The sequence below is a fragment of the Euleptes europaea genome, chromosome 8 (genome assembly GCF_029931775.1).
Source record: "Euleptes europaea isolate rEulEur1 chromosome 8, rEulEur1.hap1, whole genome shotgun sequence".
Classification (NCBI taxonomy): Eukaryota; Metazoa; Chordata; class Lepidosauria; order Squamata; family Sphaerodactylidae; genus Euleptes; species Euleptes europaea.
The window spans coordinates 16,477,455-16,492,848 of NC_079319.1; the positions used below are offsets into that span (position 1 = coordinate 16,477,455).

The 15,394-nt window shown below is 45.7% G+C and overlaps 1 protein-coding gene across 1 annotated transcript in view; it reads left to right on the forward strand.

Annotated features, from left to right (window-relative positions):
- Window positions 1–15,394, forward strand: part of EXT1 (exostosin glycosyltransferase 1) — a 292,727-nt gene that overhangs the window by 155,185 nt on the left and 122,148 nt on the right. The gene's annotated exons all lie outside the window — the stretch shown is intronic.

Here is a 15,394-nt window from a genome sequence, read left to right on the forward strand (position 1 = left end):
GCACCCATCACCAGATCACGGGGCAGGGAGTTCCACAGTGTAACTACGCGATGTGTAAAGAAATACTTCCTTTTATTTGTTTTGAATCTCTCACCCTCCAGCTTCAGCAGATGACCCCGCGTTCTAATATTATGAGAGAGGGAGAAAAGCTTCCCCTCTTTCAACCATGAGGAAAGGCAGGGTATAAGTGTTTTAATAAACAAACAAGCACATAATACAAACTCAGGGTTACTGAATAGGATCTGCAAAGAGATCCTGAGTATGGACCACGTGAGTCAAAGAACTGAGGCCTCAGAATATGATTCTGTGTAGTTTTTAATCTCAGTTTCAGTTGTAACTTTAAACTCCATGAGAAGCATCATCTTCTGTCTACCTCCATCATCAGTCAGTGGGGTGGCCAAATCTTGGCAATGGCCTGCCGTTTGGGAGCAGCTACAACTAATAGCTGGTTAAAAAGGGATAAGATCACTTTTCTGTCTAATCCTGATAGCTTTATCTGAGGGAGTTCACTATGTTAATTATAACGAAACATGTCAACGGAAATGCTGCTAAGCATCTTAAACCATCAGATGAGTGCTTGGCCTTGGGTGGAAATCCTCTTTGAGCACATGCTTGCAAATTTCTGCGTCTTTTAGGCAGGCAGCGTTGGCAAAATACACTAAAGGCCTTGCACGCTGTTGGACCCTAAGTCCTGAAGAGAAGTTTTGATTTTTCTTTCAAGCGACAACATGCAGGGAACAGGCATATACAGTCTGTAAGCCTTGTCAGAGTGCCACTGAATTTCAATTGCCATAAACATCTGTTTCCAGACGCATTCGTAGGAAAGTGAGCAGCAGTAATGAGAGGAGCCCTTCAGAGTTTGACTTACCTGGGAGCCTCATTGAAACCTAACCACACAAGGAATTGGAAACTGCCTGGAAATCTGTGTTTTGTCATTTTAAATATCAGCATTATTGTAAATATTTCAGTACCTAGATGGGGAAAAATAAAGGAAATAAAGGTCCAATGGCAGGTCTATGAGAATAAAAGGGGGGGCATGGGTCAGTGGTAGAGCCTCTGCTTGGCATGCAGAAGGTCCCAGGTTCAATCCCCGGCATCTCCAGTTAAAGGGACTAGGCAAGTAGGTGATGTGAATGACCTCTGCCTGAGACGCCGGAGAGCCACTGCTAGTCATACAATACTTAATGGATCAAGGGTCTGATTCAGTATAAAGCAGCTTCATGTGTTCATGTGTTTGACTTGGCGGATTCATAAAGGGTAGTGCTGTCAATGGCTGCAGGTCATGGTGGTTGAATGGAACCTCCATGTTTGAAGGCAGAATACCTATAAGTAAATAGATGTTGGAAACAAACAGCTCAGAAAGAGTTGCTGCCTTCATGAAGTATCTAAGAAGCATCTCGTTGCTACTGTTGGAGATGCTTGCTGAACTAGATATACCTGGGCTTGATCCTATTAAGCAGACAGTGTCCTTCAGTGTTACTCCTCTGAAGATGCCTGCCACAGCTGCGGGCGAAACATCAGGAAAGAAAATACCAAGACCACGGTTACACAGCCCGGATAACCTACAAGAACCAATGTTTTAGCTTTATTTAGAGGTTTCAGTTTTCCAGAGGGCTTGAACTTCCTGACAACACTTGAGGTCCAGTAGAGTGGTGGAAAATCAGCAAATCCACAGTAAGAGAATCTGGCTGCTCCAAGAAGTTTCATGCAATGAAGCCAAATGGCAGGATGAGATCCTCTGAAAATCCCAGTACAAAACAAATGGTTAGACATCTTTTTTTCTCTTTGGGGAACAGTGTTGTTTACTAAAAGCCAATAACAAGAACACTTGGTTTTTCTTGGGACTGTTAGGGAACAGCTAAAGGAAAATTGTTTGAACCACTTCTGTTCTAGGCTCATGAGCCTGCTGTTTATTTCTGGCGAAATAATGCCAAATAATTGTGTTCCCACCAAACGTTAGCAACAATTAGAATTGCTACTCCACATTTCACTTATACCATCCCTAGATGTGGATTGATTATCATGCGCAATGTACTTTGAACTGCCAGAGTGCTGACCCAACAATTAATGTTAGCGTTTTCATGGTTTGTTCATTAACAAGTATGTCTTAATCCCAAATGAATTTATACCTCCCTCTCCAGATTTTCACAGTGACAAAAAACTTCCCATCCCCTTAAATACTAGAATCCATTATTTTGTGGTCAGGCTAACCCCAGCCCATCTGTCTTCAGGGGCACTAATCCACATTAAGGACGCGTCCTCAAGATTGCTTAATGCAGATTATTTTTCCTTTAGCTTCTCTTTTGTACTTGCAAATTCAGTTCTTGGAGATAAAGAGACGAGGTAAAGAAATGTAATGCTACAGAAAATGTTGCACCAAGGCCCTCCTTATCCTTCCTCCATAATAACATTAGCTGTGATCTCAAGGAGCTTTTCCCACTCAGAAATGTTCCACTGGATGTTTGTTCTGTGCCATTTTAATCCTAGCCTAATTAATAGGCATGATCGTGCCCCAGGGAAGAAGGCGAATATTCTGCCTGTGAGTTCACGGGCCTTGAATGTAGCCTTGAAATAGGAAGTCGTAATGGGGAATAAAGACAAAATCAAGAGTTCTCTGAAACAAATTTGAATTGGAAACAGAATAGAGATCTTTCTCTTTCTTACCCAAGATGTAGGGTAGTGGACTCAGCAATGGCAAGCGTACTCCTTGTCTCGAAGAGAAGAAGAGGAGTTGGTTTGTATGTGCCGACTTTCTCTACCACTTAAGGAAAAATCAAACCGGCTTACAATCACCTTCCCTTCCCAGTGCACCAGATTAGCCTCCGCCACTCATGTGGAGGAGTGGGGAATCAAACTCAGCTCTCCAGGTCAGAGTCCACTGCTCCAAACCACCACGTTTGACCACTACACCACGTTGGCTCTTCACTGTGTGACTAAAGGTACACTGTGGCCCTCCTTTTCTGGCTGTCTCCGCCTCCTGCAGCAGTCATTTTTGTGGCTGCATCCATTGCGCTGTACTAGGTTTTCCTTGCTAGCTGGTACTGATAGCAATATCGCTTTGGCTGTAGCTAAACTTCTGGCAGCGGTGGCTTGTATGCAAGAATAGCAATAGAGGGTGGTATTTGTAAGACTGGTTCGGTCCAAGACCATTGGCTCATCGGATTGTTAAATAAAGAAAGACCGTTACTCATCTTGTTTCCAGCCCCCTTCGCTCGCTCACGCACACATTTATTTTGAGAACTTTTATGTCACCTCTCCAGGGAGCTTGTCCAAGGCCGCTTACAAAATAAAACATAATAAAAGCGTGAAACATTTAAAAATTCTTAATTAAAACTCAGCATGAAAAACTAACCAGAACATAAAAAACAGATAATTAAACAGCCTAAAATGAATTCCACTTTTCAGAATAAAACACGCTAGTGGGAAAATATTAACCCCCTTAATTAAGCCTGGGTAAACAGAAATGTTTTGGCCTGGCACCTAGCAGAGAGCAACATAGGAGCCAGGTGAGCCTTCAAAGGGAAGGGCATTCCACAAGGGAGGGGCCGCTACTGGAAAAGCCCTGTCTCTGGTTGCTACCTGCCCAATCTCTTAAAGGGGTGGTGGTACAGAGAGTAGTGCTTGTAAGGAAGATCTTAACAAGCAGGCTGGACAATATGGGAAGAGGTGGTCCTTAAAGTACTCAAGTCTTTAGCCATTTAGGACTTTATTGGTAGGAACCAACACACTGAATTGTGCCCAGAAACAAATGGGCAGCCATATGCACACATCCATACTTAGCAACATGGGATCCACATACCTGCGGTCTGAACTCATTCATGAAGTTACCTTATACTGAATCAGACCCATGGTCCATCAAAGTCAGTATTGTCTACTCAGGCCGGCAGCGGCTCTCCAGGGTTTCAGGTAGGGGTCTTTCACATTACCTACTTGCCTGGTTCCTGTAACTGGAGATGCCGGGGATTGAACCTGGGACCTTCTGCATGCCAAGCAGAGTTCTGCATACCTTGTAAAGAGTTCTGTGCAGTTACTGCAGCTATGCTGCCATGTCTGACCATGAGTCTTTCCTATCTGACAAGCGATTCAATCCACTTTACACACACACATAAATATATTAGTAATTTCTAGTTTTTTATGTTATGTTGCATTTGCAAATATAACCGGCCAACTTATTTATGGAATATTCTGAGTCTTTCCTTTAGTGAGGACTACGAACATTTTAATTGCTTTTGGTGTGGATTGCTGAGTGGTGATGTTAATTATCACCCAGCAAGCCACACCAGTTCTGGGTGTTGTACTTTCAGAAACATGGAGACAAAGTTGGAATACTGGGGGGGGGGGGGGACAAGCCTGTGAGCATATATGGAAGGCACTGGGTACATTTAGGCTGGAGAAGAGAAGACAGAGGGGAAACACGATCGTGCTCTTCAACTATGAGAAGGGTTGTCATGCAGAAGAGGGCGATTCAATCCAATTAAAGGAAGGTAGATTTCAGTTGAGAATTACGAGAAACTTTCTAATGGTTAGACTTCTGTCATGGAGCCATCCCGCTATCCGGGAACCAAGACAGATGAGGAGTTGTCTGGTCCAGTTCTTGACACAAATGAATATATTCCTTGGCCAAACCAGTAACCCTATCCAGAGAACAGCAGGCTGGAAAAGAATCAGAGAATCATAATCATAGAGTTGGAAGGGGCCATACAGGCCATCTAGTCCAACCACCTGCTCAATGCAGGATCAGCCTAGAGCATCCCTGACAAGTGATCCTCCAACCTCTGCTTAAAGGCTGCCAGTGAGGGGGAGCTCACCACCTCCCTAGGTAGCTGATTCCACTGTCGAACAACTCTTACTGTAAAACATTTTTTCCTAATATCCAGCCGGTACCTTTCCACCCTCAGTCTAAACCCATTATTGCGAGCCCTATCTTCTGCTGCCAACAGGAACAGCTGCCGACAGGAACACCTTTGGACCTAAACCCCAGCAGTAGTCCAGTCACACGCCTAGCACAGTGCCAAAACCCCTGGAAGACCTGCCTCTCAATAGCCTCCAAGGTCGCCTCCACCAAGTCCCACTTGCCAAATATGTTGGATTACCCACCATGAAGTTGTAGAGCATTTCAGGAACACAAGGCTCTAAATGGGAGGATGGTCCTGTCAGAAATGTAAGCAGGCCATAATGTTATGACAGACAGCTGGGTTTGTCAGAGCTGTCAAAGTAAGGACAGATCAGAAGCATCTGATCTGATGCAATAGGTTGCAAGAGTTGGCAACAGCAGTTTAGACTGGTCAGAACCAGGTAGCATGACGCAATGCTATGATGAAGCAGCAGGTGGCTTGATGCTTATCTGGATGTAATATATGTATATAAGCAACTGTATGTTAAAGCTCAGTGTGGGAAGTATTGCTGGAGAGGTATTACTGGATGTATTGTTGGGGAGTCACTGTAAATAAACTAAGCACTTTTATAGTAGTTGGAGTCTGGAAGATTCTTGGTGCTGTGGGCATACCGCGAGCTGGGCGACAGGTCCCTTTAAGAAACACCCCTTTTCCCTAAGCAGGTGGGACCCAGCTGAATATATCTGAGCCTGTTCCAGTATTTAAGAGCTCAGTCTGCCTCCAGCAGCCATGGGAGCAAGTTGTCTGCCTTGGAGCTATCCAAGGTTCTGCAGCTTGCCTCCTGCCAAGGTTGACTGCTGCAACCTGGCCACTCCTGCTGTTGGTGGCTTGACCCTTTAGTGGTCCTGCATGAATGTGCCTCAGCTCTATGGGCACCCAGCTAAGACTGGACAATATTCCTGCACTGAGCAAAACAGTGAGCTGGAAGTCCACGAGGACTCTAGGACTATGACGCTTTTACTGTCACAACTCCCCTGAGTCACCCCCACCCCATTTTATAGATCAGAAATTAACTACTTGCCCATGGCTGCACAGATGTTGAACTCGAATTCAGGACTCCCAATGCATGTATGTGGCTACTGGATCTTGGTTCTTGTAGGTTATCCGGGCTGTGTGACCGTGGTCTTGGTATTTTCTTTCCTGACGTTTCGCCAGCAGCTGTGGCAGGCATCTTCAGAGGAGTAACACTGAAGGGCAGTGTCTCTCTGTCTACTGTGACTACTGGATCGTTTTTCGAGAGAGAAGGGGAAAGGAATTTGGGGTGGACAATTTCCCCCTTATCCTCTCGGAGTTCAGATTTGCCTCTGGAAACGCTGAAAATTTACCAGAGGTCCAATTTACACAAAACTCCTCTCTTCAGCGCAGTCCTTCACTGGTCCTTCGAAAATCTCAAGAGCATCAAGTTGCTGTCAGTTTTTTTAAAGGTCTCCTGTATTTCCAAGCGCAGCTGCAAAACTCTTCAAAAAAAAATGTATCCACTGACAGGACAAGCGTATGATTTATTGCAAAATCCTGTTGAACTGTTTGCCTTCTGTGTTCTCAGATGACCAAAGTTTTCCAGTAGGGGTTTTTGATTTAATATTTTTTGCGTCGGATAGAAATTTGCAGATTGGCTGGGGCTAGTTAGTTTTAAAACCTCTACAGGAACAGAAGCACAGCTTCAATATGAAATGGGTCACAATACTGGCAACCTTTACGTCCTCTCCTTTCCCCTTGCAAATTTCCCCGTGAGACTGGGAGGAGCCAGGTACTGGGAGGAGCCAGGAACCCACATGGTGTAGTGGTTAAGAGCGGTGGTTTGGAGTAGTGGGCTCTAATCTGGAGAACCGGGTTCGATTCCCCACTCCTCCACATGAGCGGTGGAGGCTAATCTGGTGAACCGGGTTGGTTTCCCCACTGCTCCACATGAAGCCAGCTGGGTGACCTTGGGCTAGTCACACTCTCTCAGGCCCACCTACCTCACAGGGTGTCTTTTGTGGGGAGGGGAAGGGAAGGTGATTGTAAGCTGGTTTGATTCTTTCTTAAGTGGTAGAGAAAGTCAGCATATAAAAACAAACTCCTCCTCCTCCTCCTTCTAATGTGGTGGCAGCAGCTACCAAAGGAATATTTTGAAAAATATGCACAGCCAGTCATATTCTGTCTTGCTGGGCAAAAGTCTCACCTGGTCCCATCCACTTTCTAAAAACATATAGAGGAGGGTGCTGAGTTGTTTTCTGTTGCTCAAGAAGGTCGGACCAGAACCAACAGGTTGAAATTAAATCAAAAGAGTTTCCGTCTAGACATTCGGAAGAATTTTCTAACAGTTAGAACAGTTCCTCAATGTAACAGGCTTCTTCGGGAGGTGGTAAGCTCTCCTTCCCTGGAGGTTTTTAAGCAGAGGTTAGATGGCCATCTGTCAGCAATGCTGATTCTGTGACCTTAGGCAGATAATGAGAGGGAGGGCATCTTGGCCATCTTCTGGTCACTAGGGGTTTGGAGGGGGGAGGTAGTTGTGAATTTCCTGCATTGTGCAGGGGGTTGGACTTGATGGCCCTGGTGGTCCCTTCCAACTCTGTGATTCTATGATTCTACTTGGCGGGCACCAGGAAAAGTGCTGGTTGGTGTCATGGTGTCTGCTGACCCCTGACCTAGAAACAAGGGAAACCTTGGGAAGTATCACCACCTATATCCAGAAATCTAACAAAGGGGCAGTCAACACACAATCCAAAAATATATGGGATAAAGTTTCATTCCCCCTGACCCATATTCACATAGTGTGAGGAGGGCACCCCATGGAATCTACCCACCAAAACAGCAGGGGGGGGGGAAGGATGAGCAGTGGTATATAGTCCGTATTAAGCCTGCACAAATACATTTAGAACAAACAGTTCTAAGATTTGGGGAGGCAGGGGTTGCTTTTTTAATTGAGTTTAAACTACTTCAAGTAAAAAGACCATAGCTGTTTCCGTGAAGTTGTACTCTATGTTCGATGGTGGAATGTGCTGCCTCGGAGGGTGGTGGAGGTCTTTAAGGTCTTTAAGCAGAGGCTGGATGGCCATCTGTCAGGAGTGCTTTGATTGTGGGATCCTGCATGGTGGGGGGAGGGTTGGGGTCACTGGAGATGTGGGGGGGAGGTAGTTGTTAATTTCCTGCATTGGGCAGGGGGTTGGACTAGATGACCCTGGTGGTCCCTTCCAACTCTATGATTCTATGATTCTAACAGTTCATATATTTGGCATTTAAAAAAAAGAAAAGAAAGAAAGGTGGCTAAACATGGCCTTAGGTTTGAGAAGACAAGCAAAAGACTTCTTTGGAAAGTTACTTAGACTATGACATACATTTCCGGCATGCTGAGTAATCGGGGTCTGTACATGGGTTTGCAATGTGGTTTGCTTTTTGGGCTGCAGCAGGAAAATGACAGATCTGGTTCGAGATTACGCTGTTGAGAGCGGGGAAGAAGCAGGAAGGAGGAGGGTGGAGGGGGACATTCACCTTGAACTAGAACAAACTGGCTGGGGAGCGGCACAACGTATGTTAAATCTGCAGGAATTAAACCTAAAATTGTTTGCAATAATGGGGGGGAAATTGTTTGACAAGAGCTTGCTTTGTGCAGTAGATTGAGGCATCTGGCCGTGTGCCATTTTATGCGCTGGTTGCAATTGTATGCCTTGGATGGGGGGGGGAAGAAACGAGGAGGGGGCAGCGTAGGGAAACAAGCCAGTCGAACTTAATAAATCAAGGAGATTCACTCGGATCCCGTTTGACTTGACTCTGTGCCAGCCATACATATGCCTATACATCATGCGTCTGGGGTCGGAGCTGACATTTTAATGGTTTGATTAGTTTAGGAAGAATACTTCTATTGTGTGCGCCTGCAATTACATTAAGTACTCCATGAAGTTGTTACATTATGATGAGCTTACATTACCTTTCTCTGTGTATACTACTGGCAGTGTCTCTGTCCAAGATCCTGCCCAGTAATCTGACCCAATCCTCTTAAAGAAGGAGCAGTTAAACTAATAAAGCTGTTAATCACATAACCCGAGGCTGGGGGGGGGGGGGAACCATGTGTGAGAAAATGTTACAGAAGAGGGGGGGATTACCGCAAGGGAGGTTTTATAGAGTTGACAGCATGGATTCTTACGTTTAAAAAGTCATTCTGGATTATCTTTTCCTTTCGCTAATGGTGGGGTGTGTCCACAGACTTTGCATTGCCAGGATTGTCCCTTGCACACACACACACACACACCATAATGCTGTAGCCCACTGAATCCTTTGGAATTTTGTTCGGGGGGGGGAGGTGTCAGTGAACCTTTGGGAACAGCACAAGGGGCAGTGTGGAGGTCTGCGGTAAAAGGGGGGATCAGCAAAATCAACAGCCCCTCTTCCGCAAATGGAGCCAGTGTGGTGTAGTGGTTCAGAGCGGCGGACTCTAATCTGGAGAATCGGGTTTGATTCCCTGCTCCTCTACAAGAAGCCTGCTGGGTGACCTTGGCTAGTCACAGTTCTCTCTGAACTCTCTCAGCCTCACCCACCTCACAAGGTGTCTGTTGTGGAGAGAGGAAGGGAAGGTGATTGTAAGCCGGTTTGAGATTCGTTAAAGGTAAAGAAAATCAGGGTATAAAAAACAATTCTCTTCTTCTTCTTCTTCTTCTTCTTCTTCTTCTTCTCCTTCTCCTTCTTCTCCTTCTCCTTCTCCTTCTCCTTCTCCTTCTCCTTCTCCTTCTCCTTCTCCTTCTCCTTCTCCTTCTCCTTCTCCTTCTCCTTCTCCTCCTCCTCCTCCTCCTCCTTCTCCTCGTCCTCCTCGTCCTCCTCCTCCTCCTCCTCCTCCCTCTCCTTAGAATCATAAGAGTTGGAAGGGATCACCAGGGTCATCTAGTCCAACCCCCTGCACAATGCAGGAAATTCACAACTACCTCCCACACACACACCCAGTGACCCCTACTCCATGCCTCCTCCTCCATCTGAAGAATTGCATGGTCAGATCACCCCACTGCTTCTCCGGGTTACAGTAATAGTGCCTTGGTTGCTTCGTGGTTACTGACGACGGGAGCTTTGACTCTCGAAAGCCTGTACCCCAAAAATCTTGTTAGTCTCTAAGGTGCTACTGGACTCAAATCTAGCTGTTTGTTCATGGTTAATGTGGTGCGCCAAGTAGGTTTAATGTTAGGGCGCATGGGCTAACCTACGGCATAGGCCTTTCAAGCGCCACAGGTAGTGAGAGTTGGTGCCACTTCCATGGTAAGTACTCATGACACTAAAAGTCCATCTATATCCTTACCTCCAGTCCACAAGCAGAAGCAGTATCTTGAATCTTCTGTTGTGCTTGATGCTTAATCTCTCTTGCGTTGCCTCTAATCTCATTTGCACACACTTGCCTGTCTATGTACAGATAGGGGATTTGTTCAAATATTCACCAGCCTTACTCGATGGTGGAGATAACCGGCAACTGACAACTCGCTCCGCCAGTCTCCAGAATCTGTTGCAAGAAATCAGGCCAATGTTGGTGAACCCTCTTTTATTCCCTCCCCCCTCCCTGCGTATTATTTTTTTCCCCTTTTTTACTTGATTGTGGAACTTTCGATTTTAATTATGTTTGCCAGATTTTTTTTTAAGTAGCTGAGTGAGAACATAGCCATGGTTATGTAGCAGTACATTGAGATCTTAAATTTTGTTAGGTGCTAATTGAATGTATAAAATCTAGTTTGCGTTAGATGTGTCAAAAACGGTTAAGGTCACCTGGGAAATAAGTGACGTTTCCTTGTTTCCTCTGCATTCTGTTCACACGCGGGCACACGCACCATTTTCTTCTTTTCTTTTTTAAATGGTGCTGCATTTGTGATCTACTACTCCCCATCTCAAAATAGGGTGAGGCTGTTGATTTATCATCTCGCTGGAGCTGTCTTCAAATAACTCGTTCTGTTATTGTCTTGAGGCAAAGTATAAACTTAAACCATCCATTTATTGTCCTTTAGTGCAGAGATCCATGCAGCTATTGCTCAGGTTAAATTATATCTCCAGCAAAGCAACGTCTCCCGCTCTTCTCCTTTCATATAATCAAAATCATCTCCCTAAAAGCATCTTGAAAAATCACTGCACTACGTTTTGCCACGCGTTTCGCAAAACTATTTTCCCATGTGGAAACTGATGGGGGGGGGGTTTGAGACAGTGTACTGCCACCTGCCTCCCTATGAAAACCCTTGGTCTTATGGTGTGCACCTCCACACATAATATCAAGATAATAATACTGATCCAATTTATAGGTTTGTTATAAGGATTATAAGGAGCCCCATGGTGCAGAGTGGTAAGCTGCAGTACTGCAGTCAAAAAGCTCTGCTCACAACCTGAGTTCGATCCCAACGGAAGTCGGTTTCAGGTAGCCGTCTCAAGGTTGACTCAGCCTTCCATCCTTCCGAGGTTGGTAAAATGAGCACCCAGCTTGCTGGGGGTGAAAGTGTAGATGACTGGAGAAGGCACTGGCAAACCGCGGGGCCGCTGGGGTGGCGGGGGTGGGGGGGACGCTTTGCCACGGCCCGCTGGGTTTCCAGTGTTGGGGGGGGGCTCTTTGCTGGTGCCGCGCTGGGCCTCGTGGCCACTGGGGCGGCCAGGGGTAGAGGGGATGCTTTGCCACTGGGCTTGGGGCAGCCGCACTGGGCCGCGGAGCTGGTGTGTGTGGGGTGGGGATGCTTTGCTGCAGCCGTGCTGGGCTGTGGGCCGCTGGTGTGGCCGGGTGTGTGTGTGGGAGTCGCTTCTCTTTCCTTCCTCTTTTTCTGTCCTTCCTTCCTTCCTTCCTTCCTTCCTTCCTTCCTTCCTTCCTTCCTTCCTTCCTTCCTTCCTTCCTTCCTTCCTTCCTTCCTTCCTTCCTTCCTTCCTTCCTCTCTTTCTTTCTCTGGTATTTATTTATTTATTTATTTATTTATTTATTTATTTATGTGCACATGGCCCAGCCCGACCAAGTAACATTTATGTCATATCCAGCCCTCCTAACAAATGAGTTCGACACCCCTGGTCTAGGCAGAGATGGTTATTTCTGAATTGCCGGATGTCTCCATGCAGTATTAACACTGAACAATACTTTTCACACCACCTTCCTTCCTTCCTTACCTTATGATTTGTAACAAGGATCTCCTCTTTTTTTAAAAAAAAAAATCACATTTTTTGAGTCACTGGGAAAGGATTGTCTTGAAACGAATGTTCCCTTATTCATGCACTCACAGTTTCCTTCTTTCAAATGCCTTTTGCACAATGTTTCTGCAGAAGAGAATTCAGAGCTGACAGGATCACGTTCAGATAAAAAGCCTTTTGGCCATCTCTGTTATACATGAGCTGACTCAATATATTGCCTTCTGTATAGCATCAGGAAGGCCTTGGCTAACGGCTCTAACCTCATGTGCTTCTCCCTCCCTCCCTCATCATTTTAGTGTCCTTCTTGTTTGATGTGATCTTTGCTATTGTTTTCTTTGCTTGAAAATAAATGGAAAACCCGTGGCACAAATTTGCCTCTCTTCCTCCCCCCCAGGCGTGCGGTACGACTGGCAAAAGAAAATGACCGTGGCTTGTCTTGCTGTCATTATTATATATTTTTTTTAAATAGATTGTCGCGGTTGAATTCCGTGGCGCTTAATTATCTGAGACATTGGAAGGTCCTGTCAAGAAACCTCAGGATGCTCTGATCACACGGATTTCCAATCATGTGCAACTGGAAATCAGATGTTCAGAAACGCTCTTGATATGAGACACGTTTCCAAAGGCAGATGTGCAGCCTCCTCTGTCTCACGGGAGACCTGTCAAAGGGGTGACGAGCGAAGCCATCACCCGGAACTCTGGGATGTTTTGTGCATCCACCTTAAATTGATACATGAGTACATCTTCCCTGCTTCTCCTCTCTGAATTATTACTTTATTTCTCCCCCCCCCCTTTGCGGTTCACGTGCTTTCTGAAATGAACCCACAGTACTGAATTTGTAGGATATTGGGTAGCAAATTGGATCATACACCAGGGAGCTAACATTTAATAAGGCCTGGCTCATTGTTTTCTGTCCATCGAAGGGGTACAACCTGTGCATTTTTTTTGCCATCACTGAAGACCTATAGAAGGCAAGAGATAGGTGCTAATCCAGCTGTTTCATCACAACCTACAGTACTGATCCTGTAATCTTGCTATGTGTTGGCTTTAGAGGTATTGTTTCATTCAGATTACAAGAGCATAGTTAGCTCAGGTAGATGTGGCTAAATGTGTGCTGATGAGAAGCTAGACCAGTGGTTCCCAACCTTTTTTTGACCAGGGACCACTAGGACTTTTTTGCTCGGTGCAGGGACCCCAAGGTTCAAAATAAAAATTCAGAGAATTTGAAAATAAACTTTGATCATAACTGTTAGTTAAACATTAAACTTAGAATAATATTTGAATATATATATTTTATAATAGAGAACTTTTAATTGAAAATATTTATTTATTATGGGTTTATAACTTTGTTTCGCGGACCTTAATTTAGTTCTCGCGGACCCCTGGGGGTCCACGGACCTCCGGTTGGGAACCAGTGAGCTAGACGAATGTTCTCCCTGATTTGAATTTTAGGCATTGCAGTTGGACTGGAAAGTGTGTGTGTGTCCGTAGATATGTATCTGTGTGTCGAAGCAAAGAATGGATATTTAAGAAGAAGAAGAGTTGGTTTTTATATGCCAACTTTCTCTACCACTTAAGGAAGAATCAAACCAGCTTCCAATCACCTTCCCTTCCCCTCCCCACAACAGACACCCTGTGAGGTAGGAGGGGTTGAGAGAGTGTGACTTGCCCAAGGTCACCCAGCTGGCTTCATGTGGAGGAGTGGGGAAACAAATCCAGTTCACCAGCTCAGAGTCCGCCACTCCAGACCACCACTACACCACGCTGGCTCTTAACCACGCTGGTTCTTAACCACTACACCACGCTGGAACATAAGCAGGTCATGCTGGATCAAGACCAGTGACTCATCTAGTCCAGCATACTGTTTTACACAGCGGTCAACCTGTTGCCCCAGAGTGACAAACAAACATAGGCCGAGGTCTTCTCCTTATGCTGCCACCAACATGGCAAATACTTTGTGTCTTGAGCTGTTTTCACCCTACAGGATTAGCCCCCAGTTATGAGATTCAGGGATTTTCCTCTCTTCCTGATGCTGCCTTTTCTGATCTCCCTTAAATCAAAATGATCTTGATTAAATTTAGAGAGCCGGGCAGCAAACCCAACATAATACAATTCAATTTGAAAATCCAATTGAAATAAAATTGAATTCAGTATCAATGTGTGTGGAATGGGGGGGGGGAACCAAACCCAAAAGGAAATGCACAAGGTAGCAAGTGAAGAGAATAGCAGCAGCTGGCGGGGGGGAAATCTTTATTCTAGTGGCTGAAAAGTCATTCAGGGAGGTCTCTAGCATCTGTATGGGCAGGCCGTCGGTATATGATGCAGGTTATGTGGGGTAGGTCCTAACCTGAATGGCCCAGGCTAGCCTGATCTCATTAGATCTCAGAAGCTAAGCAGGGTCAGCCCTGGTTAGTATTTGGATGGGAGACCACCAAGGAAGTCCAGGGCTGCTATACAGAGGAAGGCACTGGCAAACTACCTCTGCCTTGAAAACCCCATAAAGGGGTCGCCATAAGTCGGCTGCGACTTGAAGGCACTTTACACACACACACACATGTGGGGTAGTTGAGGGCAGCAGGAAAAGAGGAAGACCCAACAAGAGATGGATTGACTCAATAAAGGAAGCCACGGCCCTCAATTTGCAAGACCTGAGCAAGACTGTCAAAGATAGGGCATTTTGGAGGACATTGCTTCATAGGGTCACCATGAGTCGGAAGCGACTTGACGGCACTTAACACACACACACATGTGGGGTAGTGGTTTCCACCATTCTCTATAGCCTGCGGTATGGATTTGGTACTGATGGCAAATTGCTCACCTTGGATCCTGCTTGCATAGGTAGACCTGACCCCTACTATTCACAAGATGATAATTTGCAATACAATCTCAAGGGGCCTCTTTTATGGAGCTTTTACAAGGACTATGTACTTATATGCTGTCAAATCGCAACCGATTTATGGTGGCCCCAGCAAGGAGCTTTCAAGGCAAGAGAGCCAGCATGGCATAGTGGTTAAGAGCGGTGGACTCTAATCTGGAGAACCGCGTTTGATTCCCCACTCCTCCACATGAGCGGCGGACTCTAATCTGGTGAACCGGGTTGGTTCCCCCACTCCTGCACATGAAGCCGGCTGGGTGACCTTGGGCCAGTCACAGTTCTCTCAGAACTCTCTCAGCCCCACCTACCTCACAAGGTGTCTGTTGTGGGGAGAGGAAGGGAAGGTGATTGTAAGCCGGTTTGAGTCTCCTTAAAGATAGCAAAAAAGGGGTTATAAAAACCAGCTCTTCTTCTTCAAGTGAAAAGCAGAGGTGATTTGCCATTGTTTTCCTCTGCAGAGCCTTTCTTGGTGGTTTCTCTTCCAAGTACCGACTCTGCTTAACTTCCGAGATCTGACAAG